This window comes from Cupressus sempervirens, chromosome 1 (genome assembly GCF_028749045.1).
Source record: "Cupressus sempervirens isolate cs-2001-9-10 chromosome 1, ASM2874904v1, whole genome shotgun sequence".
NCBI lineage: Eukaryota > Viridiplantae > Streptophyta > Pinopsida > Cupressales > Cupressaceae > Cupressus > Cupressus sempervirens.
In genome coordinates, this window is record NC_143118.1 from 710575037 (window position 1) to 710586400 (window position 11364).

General features: G+C 33.7%; 1 pseudogene; it reads right to left on the reverse strand.

Moving 5' to 3' along the window:
* Nucleotides 1-8016: 8016 nt before the first annotated feature.
* LOC149579940 (uncharacterized) lies at nucleotides 8017-10027 on the reverse strand (annotated as a pseudogene).
* Between the last annotated feature and the right edge of the window lie 1337 nt (nucleotides 10028-11364).

Sequence of the window (11364 nt, forward strand, 5' to 3'; positions counted from 1 at the left end):
TTGGAGCCATAGGAGACTTAGAAATTCATAATGCATATAATAAACTGTGTGAAAACAAAGTACTGAAAAATGAGTTTTCAATAGTAGAAAGAAAAGGGTTAACCAAAACCCTAGCATTTTCAATTGTTTTCAAAACAGAATGGGTATGGATAATTTTGAGCCAAATACATGATGGAGCTTTTTGGTTAGAATTAGGGCTAGTAAAATTTACCAAGAAAACTGTACATAGGGTTACTGGTATTCCAACCCTAGATCGGCCAAAGACCCTGCGAAGTGACAAATGGGAAATAATAGAGAAAAATATAGTTGCCAAATGAAACAATAGATAAATGACTATCGACACAGTCACAGATCCCCTACTAGATTTTTTTGTGAGAATCATTTCACACAAATTCTATCAATCAAGCAGGTTGAACAATGTACCTTGTATAGCAGTGGATGTTGCATACAAGATAATCAAAAGGGATCACACTTATGATCTAGCAGAGCTCATGTTTCAATAGATTAATGAAAATCTGGGAGTTGTAAGGAAGAGCAAGGGAGCTCAATGCAAATTTGGATCAGTTTTGATGTGTATGTTTTTCTATCTGATGAAATAATTTCCTTCTATGGGGAAAGTAAAATGGAATCCAGATAAAATAATTGTTGAACAAATTAATGGATACATTGAATAGATGGGTGAAAATTTTGATGCCCAAATGACTGGTTATTTTGAGGACTTTAAAAAGTCCATGAAACAAAGAATGAGAATTCCAGTCTCATTGACTGAGAAATATGAAAAAGACATTTGTTTTCTTGTAGATATAGATTATACTTACATACAAGTAGTTATACCTAGAATAAGATGGCTTAGGCCACTAGGTTATGAACTTGATGTTGATCAAGCTTTTGCAGCAATAACAGCTCTACTTGCAGAAGAAGCTGATAAAAATGCACAAATTTTTGGAACTTATGATGTTGTCAAATCAAAGGTAATAACAGATTTGAAGACTGCTTCAGCAGTAAAGAAGAAAGAGAAAATGGTGAGACAAATCAAAAGAAAGTTTGGCGTGGAAGAAGAAGAAGGAGAAGACATTGAAGAAGAAGGAGATAAACTTCAAAGTCAGACTCAAGGGTCAGAAGGAGACATAGAGGAAAGTGTTGAGGTAGAAGAAGCCAAGGAAGCACCAGTTAAGAGAAAGACCACAACTCCCTCTGCTCCTAAATCCAAGGGGAGGAAAGTAGCTGCCCCTACATCAAAGAGACCTATCACAAGGGCTATAGCTCAAAAAGCCCAAGAAGAGGCAAAAGGAAGGAAGAAAGACTGAAAGAAGACTGCTGCTGAGTCAAAGAAAAGGAAGTTCATTCCTCAACCTGAAACAGATGAGGAGAAAACAGAGTCAGAGGACCATAGTCAATTTCAAGTGGTAAGACACAAACCTCAGACTGTTGTTGATAAATTATGTTCAAAAATTAGAAATAATGATTTAAAAGGTCTAAAGAACCTAAATTTTTCTAATCTCAACAAAGAAGAGAAAAATAAACTAGAGGAATATGTGTATGCTATGATGGTTGAGTATAAGCACACACCTCTAGAATTAGATGAATCTATGCTGAGAGAATTGTATAAAACTATAGAGGATAAATGGCATTTTTGTTTACAAATGGAAAAAGAAATAAGGGAGTCTACATGGGCAAGATTGTTGCCTGATCTAACTAAAGATCAAATAATAAATGCCGTAAAAAGGCATAATAATAGATTCACTCCCAAGTATAGAGCATTCAACATACTACACAATAAAATTGAAGAGGTAGTTACTAAATCCACAAGATTGTGGAAAATAGTTTACAAGAAAAATGAAGATGTATATAATAAAGAATATAAGGCAGAGGAAATTTCCAAGACAAAAGAAAAGAAGGTGACAGAAGCCAAAGAAAAAGAGAAGAAACTAGTAGAGGAAAGAAAAGAAGAAAAGGGAGAAGAGGCATACTATGAGGAGAAAGAGGAAGATAAAGATATAGTTGAGCCACAAGATCAAAGTATACAAGATATACAAACATCTCCTCCTAGTCCTCCTCATGCCACCATCACACCTTCAGATATAATAAAAATAAAGGATGTTACAGATACTTCAAATCTAAACATCAATCCATTAACTGCAAAGGATTTGGAAATCCTTGACCAATCATCACTTGTAGCAAAATTAAGTTCAAATCCTGTATTGGTTAGTATTGATGAATTACAAAATCCAGAAGTCAAGGTAAAAGCACAAGTGCCACCTTTGACCACACAAACTACTGGTATTCTATTCCTTCCACCACCACCTCCACCAAGTATAATCATTGATACACTCCAAGTGCCGAGTATAGCAGCAAGGGAAATAAAAGAAATATCTGAACAATCAACAAGTTGAACCCCACCTAGCATTCATAAAAGGGATATTCAAGCTGAAGAAAAATATGAGACAAAGAAGAAGGAGGAGACTACAATACAAAAATTGGTTGCATTACCAAAATTTGTTACCCCCACTCAAAGTCTTCAGCAGCCGAGCACAGATGGACTACAGTTGGAAATCAGGACACCAGGCTCAAGCTCATCAAAGGCAGTCAGGAAACCTCACTATAGAGCTCTTGAGCTTGATGAAGACATAAAGATCCCATATTATGAATCTAGCACTCTTACTGAAGAAAAGATTAATGAAATTTAGAGTGCATTAGACAAAAGAAGGAGACAAGAAGCACTAAGAAAGGAATACAAGCATAAGCTTACATTGAATGAAATTAAAGATATATTCATAGAAGCTTTTTGCTTACAATATTCAGATGAGTCAAGGCCAATCATGAAACAACTATCTGATATAGTTGACCAGGTGACTAATGAAGACCAGGAAACAAATGCCAGATTGCTTGAATGGTAAGAAAAGAAGTTCCAAGGTAAGGTAAATAGTAAAATATCCGGTGATATAGCACTGTCTAAAGAAGAACTGGCAAAGAAATTTATAATAGTTAAAATTGTACTAGGAAACATCTTTTCCCTATACAAAAAGTTGTGTGATTTTTCCACATTCACACAGGACACTAGCCAGAAAATACTGAGCTTGGAAAACAATCTAAAAACTTCTAGCATGCAACTCCCCAAAGATCCAGCTCAGAGTAAGAAGCATTTTGTCCAATCGCTTCACACACAAAGAGAGTTTGTTGTCTTAGCAGTAGAGGAGGCAACCACAAAAGCCAAATTGATACAAATTCAATCATCAATTACTCCTCATTTGGAATTACTTCACAAGGAGTAGATAAATGTAGAAATAGTCCTCAAGAAAGACCCCAATCTTTCTTCATCTGATGGACTTGTACACCTAGCAGTAGAGATTGCCATCTAGCATAAGACATTGGATGTCGCCTTAGCAAATTTGGATGCAGCTCTGAAGGTACTCCTTGAAGTAAACATCACATTTTTGGCCAAGTATGGAATTTCATTGTAAAGACCCTTGACATAAGTGTCAAAAAGGGGGAGAATAAGTAATAAGAGTTGAGTACAGGAATGAAATGATAAGTATAATAAAAGGGGGAGATAACAGAGATAGAAAATTTTGAAATTTTGGGGGAGATAGCAAATTTTGGGAGCAAAGTTTGAATGAAGGATAAATTACTGAGTCACATGGATCTTAATTAAGTGTTTTTGCCAGTCATGTCAAAGGGGGAGATTGTTAGCTTAAAGAATGAATTTGACAACTGAGTGTCAATACACTTAACCAAGATCAAAAGTAAGTGCTGAGTAAGATAAGGTGTTGACTAATAACAAGTGCCGAGTGCAATAGGTACCGAGTGATAACAAGTGCCGAGTGCAACAGGTGCCAAGTAATAACAAGTGTTGAGTACAACAAGTGTCGAGTGATAATAAGTGCCAAGTGCAATAGGTGTCGAGAAATAACAAGTGCCGAGTGCAACAGGTGCCAAGTGATAATAAGTGTCGAGTGCAACATGTGTTGAGTGATACAGTTTTGTTCAAGTGCTGAGCTATCCATGAAACAACAGGTGTCGAGTATCAAGAATATTTCAGGAGCTGAGTAACTCAGTAGAACATCATAAAAGTTTGGAATTGCACAAACTATGATGCAAACAATTTTTGCAGCTGACAGAAGGTAAAGTTCGAGGGATTTAATGATAAAATCAAATCTTTATTTTTCCTATGCAATTCGCATGCAGCTAATAATAAAAATGCTAAAGGCATGCAAACAATCAGCAAAAGATAAGTATTGAGCGAGAAATTGAGATTCAATACGGATTGTAGATCCAAATCAAACCCTAAGTCTTTGAAGTCTTTATAAGGAAGAAAAAATTTCACTGTAAAAAAAAAAAGATGAGACATATTGAAGGACATACAAGGGTGCATAAGCAAATCTATTTTCAGAAGTAAAAGTTATCAGATCACAAAAAATCAAGATCAGGAGAAGGCGGAAAAGGAGCCTGTATTCAGCAATCAAGGATTGTAATCTATCAGGTTTATTGCATCTAATACTCTCTAGCAATTGTATTAGAATGAAAATCCTATGGTGATAGGTTAGCTTTACAGCTATTTTGTAAGAACCTTTTGATTAGGTGAATAAAATCCTTTAACAAGGTGACACTTCATGTTAAGTGTTTGAAAATCCTCTAACCAGGTCACTATTAATATATTGTAAAGCCTTAAACAGGGCAGGCCTTTAACAGGGCAGACGATCAGAAGTGGTTGAACTATATTATTGCAGTAAATTTTTGTGGGTATCATCCCCACCCTAGTTTTACCTTCTTATTCCTGGAGGGTTTCTGGGTTACCAACTTCCTGTGTTATGAGTTATTGATGCATGTGTTTTGTTACATGTTTATTTGATATGCATGTAATCTACTTTCAGTTAAAAGTTTTATTGGCAAAAGTGTGATATTTATGATTCACCCCCCCCCCCCCCCCCTCATAAGTACTCTTTCCATATTTGAATATTCCAACATTAATATTTAATTTTCCATGTAAATCCAAAAAAATCTCCTTATAAGAAAATCATTTTTGCTACTTTTTCTTTGAATTTCTTTTCCATTCATGAAGAAATTTTCATTCTTTTGGTTTTTGGATCAATTTTCTTTTCAGATTTGGAATTTTTTCTCAAATTTCCCAATATTTCAACTTTTCATGATTTTTATACTTTTGGGATTTTTCACGGTATTTTAGATTTCCATCCTCAAGAATTTTGGATTTTCACAAGATTTTGGATTCCAAACTTCTTTTTCCTTCCTTTTGGAAGAAATTTTTGTGTCTTGGATTTTTACACTTTCCACATTTTAACAATTTTTCAGATTTTTCAATTTTCAAATTTTTGGAACCTTGGATGATTTTTTTTTAGAATTTTAGAATTATTTCAAGTTTTCAAAATTTAAATGATTTCTGTGACACATTTCTCCCCCTTTGGATTTGAGTTCATTAAGGATTCCACTACAAAATAATAATTAAAAAGAAAATTAAAAAAAGCAGAGAGCATGATTTTTCAAACTCGTATGGATTTTATCTGTGTTAAAAAATAAATAAATAAATAAATAACCCCCATCATGTGAAAAGATTACTCAATGAAATGTGCACATCGTAGTTTTAGTGTAGTCATGAATTCTTTATCTGTGGGAGACATTCCATGACTATCCCAAATTTGTGCTCCAAAATTTGTGGGGGTGAAGTTCTTTCAGAATGAAGGATTTTGTACTTCTCAAAACATTCCCCACCATCATAAAATCCCATTGTAAGATTGTGGAAGGTGCAATTTTAATGTAGTAAGGAATTTGACCATTCCCTACGGATGGTTCACTTGCACTTCACTAAACTAGGGAATCCACAGTGTGAGGCTAAGTTTGAAAATAAGGGGGTCCCAGGCATGGGCAATGTGAGACTTCTGGTCACAACAGGTTTTGTGGTTAAATTTTGTCGGCTAAAGATTAATGGATATAATCATTTTCATCTTCATTCCAATAAAAAGACCTTAGTATTATTGAGGAAATTTAATAGGTTTTTCTTACCCATTTTACCTTAATAATGTTTCTTTGAAGTTATATTGAAGTTATTGTTCCAGGGAGAAATTGTTATAAGATTTGTAATCTCTTCATCTGCTAGATTTCTTTTAGTTTTGAGGAAAAACATTGTTATTATTAGAACCAAAGTTCTAGTTGTTGACCTGAAATTGCAACATGTGTTTTGGGATAGTGATCATGTGTTCAATTTTGTTGTTGTTGAGAGCCAAGGAAACTCTAGGTGGGTTGGAATCATGATCTGAGAACTTAGAAACAATGTAGCTAGTGGCTACAAGGGGTTGAGCTTGACTAAAATTGACATTCCCCTTACCCACACCTGGAGGATTTGAAGAAGATGGCTCATAATGACTTGAGTGGGGACTATTGTTTTAAGAAAAATGATGATGATTTTTTTTTATCTTCTCTAATCCAGAAGCCCTATCTAAAATTTTTGCACCTCCAATGTGGGCAAACCACCATTCACGGTCCCTAATTTGAATTAATTATTAAACATGTATATATACTTTTATTTCTAACCAAAACTCATGGGAGCTATATTGTATACCTACCTTAGTTCAGAGAAATGAAAGTGGCTTTTTTTGTGGTAAAGATCCTCTTATGTTGCTAGAATGAAGCGATCAAGAAATTTGGTTTTGTGTATATAGTATTCAAGCAGGGTAAACTATTAATGTTTACTAATATTTCCTTGACCTATAGATCTGTACCCTACCTGTATCATTCTAAATGTGTGGATTGCAGATCCATACCCCATTTGGATCATTCTATAGATGTGGGTTGTAGTTTTAAAGTTTAATTATATTTTTCAAGACATATTTCTTGAACCAAATAACCTATACCACACATCTAGGGCATGCTAGCTAGCATATTTTATTTTATTTATCTCATATAGGTAGCCTACTATTGCTAAAGCTTATCTTACTTAAATGTGTCAAAAATAAGGGTTTCCAATAAGAATATTAAAAAATGAAAATGATAGGAACAATTAATTATTGCCACGAAATAAAGACATAAATTCTGAAAACACTAAGATGGTTCTTTGAAGAGAAACCAAAGTGAAAAATATTATATCTTACAAATATTAAGTAGATAATTGACAAATGATCCTTGGGATGAGGGTTGTTACAAAGTGCTTTGGCCTTGGGTAGTGGGCTTCTTTACTATGATGTGTGTTTATCTCTTAGGTTTCCTATAGGTCATTTTAAAAGTTGAAATCAGTGTAATAAATCAAAGGAGTTGTTGATAAGCCAAAGAAATTATTCTACAATGTTTCCCCTCACAAAGAAGGTGGCTTCAAAGATCTATTTAGATAAAGCACTATTTTCTTGTCATGTCATAGCCTCTAATTCTCTGCTTCTCTTGTCTATGGTGCAACTTTTGTAGAGTGGTTACTAAGGATAGACAAGCAAGGAGTGTATGCAAATTGAAATTCCTCTACAAGACTAGGGTTTTAATAACCTCTATGGATGTAGATAGTACTGTAATTTGTTTCTTTTGTACTAATATTTAGTAGTGATCATGGTAGGGCATCACCTATCCAAAATCCTCTTGTTTGTTTTAAAGCCCTCATATTTTGTAAAAGAAATTGAATGATCTTGATATTCTCTTGTAGAGCCCAAACTCCTATTTTTTTTAATATCTTAGCTTAAAGATCTTTTTAACTTAAAAAAAAATGATATTTTTTTAGAAATAAGGCTTGTGTTACTCAAGATGCCATATGAAAAAGGATTTTTTAGTGTATTAATTTCACCTTTTTTTAACTTGCTAAAGCCTTTGCACTCATTAATTCAGGTGCAAAGGACCTTCTATCAAGTTTCTCTTTCCAGCATGTTGTTGTAAATGGTATGATTCTATTCTACAATGTGTTCTCTCTTAGATTAGTATCCTAAGATAGTGAAGAGAAAATCCCGTTTTCATATCTTTTAGAAAAATAGATTACAATTTTCTTAGAAAATGAATACTTAGTTTAGATAATAATGCATAGACTCAGATTTAATGTGATGATGTATTGACACTTTCTCTCTTTCCAGCTTTCATACCTAATCCTTGTAGAAACTCATTGAAATAATATGTGATGTGATATGGAGAACAACCTGCATCTATCATCATTCTCAATATCTTATAAGCCTTCTCTACCTTACCTAGTTTTCTGTAAACTTCTATTAGAGTGTTATAAGTGACATCATGTGGAGTGAGCCCATTAGCATTCATACCTCTAAAAAGTTTTTCTACCTCATCCAAGTCACCTACTTTTCTAGCTATATTTATTAACGTATTGCACATAAAAATCTCCAACTATCCTCCCTTCCTTAACATTGCTTGAATAACTGCATGTGACATACCATTTCACCCTACTTTCCAAAGCTATTGATGATTATCTAGTATGTAACTACATAAGAAAAAATTATTTCCTACCCATTTAAAGGAGAAGTTCCTTGGCCTCCCCAAAATATCCTTTCTTAAAAAAAATTGTTAGCAATGTATCATAAATTTATAAGTATAGGTTTCAAGCTCACTTGCATTGTCAAAGATACTTCTAAATAACCTAAAAGTTGTATTTACCTTCCCTTGTTCTAAAAAAATAGACATGAAAGTGTTGAACATATCAATATTAAAAGAATCCATCCCTCTACCTTACATCCTTCTTCCTTTAAATTCCAAAAATCCTAGATAACCTTCAAAATCAAAATCCCATTTTGGAGTATCTTGTTCACCAGCACCATTTGCGTGATCCACCAAGACTTTAGAAGCAACAGAACATCCATTCCTCTTCTGTAGATTTTATTCTGTCCTTGTGTCATTCACAAACATTTTTGAAGATGATAGACTAATAGTAAAGTTATTTGCATCTAATATCCCTTGAGAGACCTTGCCTATATTTGTTGGATCTTGTATGAGCTTCAAGGAATGGTTCTCACTAATACTATCTCCCATGTTTGTTTTTAAATATGATACATGACCAATGAGAGGTCAAATGTTAGTCTCTTCCTTTTTCTTTCCTAGAATACCACTAGAAGCATTGTCATTGTTTACAACCATAAATCTTCAGTCAAGACTTATTAGTTACTACCTCCATATCAGCACTCCACCTTCTGATATTATAAACAACACTACTATCTCCAATTTGATTCATAAGCTAATGTGCTCAATCTTGTCTACCATAATGATGAAGTGCAATTAACAATGGTGTTACTATTACCATGGTATATGATAGGCCTCTGGATTCCATTTCTTCCAATAATTTAAGAGATTCCTCAATTCTCCCCATCTTACAGAAATACAAACTAACTATGCTATATATGATTCCATATACACATGTCCTTTCATCTTCAAATCATCAAAGAGCACATAGATAGCTTTTTCTCTATATTTCTTGAATAATCTATCAATCAAGATATTGTAAGAGAAGAAATTTGGCACCATACTCTACTACACCATCATCTTGAAGATTTTGCATGCATTGTCTATAATTTTGCCCTTCATCAGGCCATCAAGAAGATAATTATTAGAATAGGATTGCAAGTATCATGAACCATTTCAATAAAAGATTTAAATGCATCATTGGTATTATTCACTTTTCAGAGTCTTTGTATTAGAGTTCCATAACTAATGGCATCAGGGTGATGCCCTTGGTACTTGATCTTTGTAATCATGGCCATTGCTTTGTTCAATTTTCTTGCCTTACATCAAACAAAATAAAAGAAATTGTATATACATAAGTCAGGAGCACATCCTTGATTTTTAATTTCTTCAAACACCTCTTCAATCAAACCCACTTTTCCAACTACCCCACAAGAATTAGTGCATATACTATAAGTTCACTTATAAAAAATGTAGCCATTGTTTTGTGCATCACATAATACTTTTTTTGACTCCATCACCATACATGTACCTTTCTGAAACCTAATAAGAGCTGATTGAGAGTAGTGGTATATGGTTTCATAGTGGCTTTCAACATTGTAATAAATATAAAAAAGGCTTTACTAACTTGGGATTTGAGTATAAGGAAATATTCGCATGTTTAGGAAACAAAAATGTAAGTGCTTCTTATTTCTGAAGTGCATCTTAAGAATAGGAAATTATTAATGTATAAACACATATGCATCTCCCAACAAAGAAAAATTCATACATTGGTGCATAGTTCTCCATCAAAGGACTTGCAAGTGTAGGCAAGAATGCTATCAAAGGCTACAAAAGAGTAGTATTGGTCAATTTATTGAAGGCTTTGTTAAAGTAGCATAGAGAATTTCACAACCTAATCTATGTGGCGGTCATCCTAAAAGCCTTTTCTGATGATGTAGGATAACTACTTACAAGCATATAGTCTCATAATAGTAGCTATGTAAAGGTTGGGATTAATCACACGATTCTATAGTTACACTACCCTAGGAGATGGGAGGATGGCAAGATGATGGGAAAAGTTTCCAAGATGAGGGGATAGAGGGGCCTTGATTTGGTGGACTATTTATTAAGGCATACAACTCACAGGTCCTAATATAGGCTAATAGGCCCAAAGAACATACTCAACTATAAACTCTCAAATAAACCTACCAAATGAACTTGAATTCATCATTACCTTACTAAGAGCTCTCTAACTTTTGACATTTAGGATCTTAGTCATTGAGGAGATGGAAGATCCTTCAAACCTTTGCCACAATGAGGGTTTCATTACTGAATGGAAACTGGCTTCCAAAATTTAGTAGTTCACCTACTCCACTATTCCAAGGGAATATTCAACATCTCACTATTGTATAAAAACCCTCAAATACACTTGCTAACCTTAACCAAGCCTCTATCACATTTTTCTTTTAAAATGTTGATACACTATAATTACTTGCAATAGTAGTTACTTGCTGATTCTTGGTCCATACCTTTATGGGGAACAATGTTATGATGTAGGCTCATGATATGAAAATCTCAACAACACAAAACCTTTAACATTCTTCCCTCTCTCCACAAAATGAGAATATGCACTTACTATGGCACCATTCTCATAGAATGTGTAAAATCTAATGTCTAATAATGTGCAATACATTTTTTTGACAATAACCCTATGATTCAAGACAATATTAAACATCAATAACAATACTATACTTCATTACCATATATCTAAGAATATTGAGGATCACCACAATGAAGGAATATGGAAGAAAGAATTAGAGTTGCAGTCAAGACTAGTACACCAACAAAATTTTACAAAATAAGATTTATTATACATAATTACACATGTTTTTTCATCTTTCTTCTCCACATATCTTCCTCTATCCTTTTAAATGAGATTACTCTATCCAACCCTTGTCCTTTATCTTCTTCATATTTACATTTTTCTAGTTGATTCTA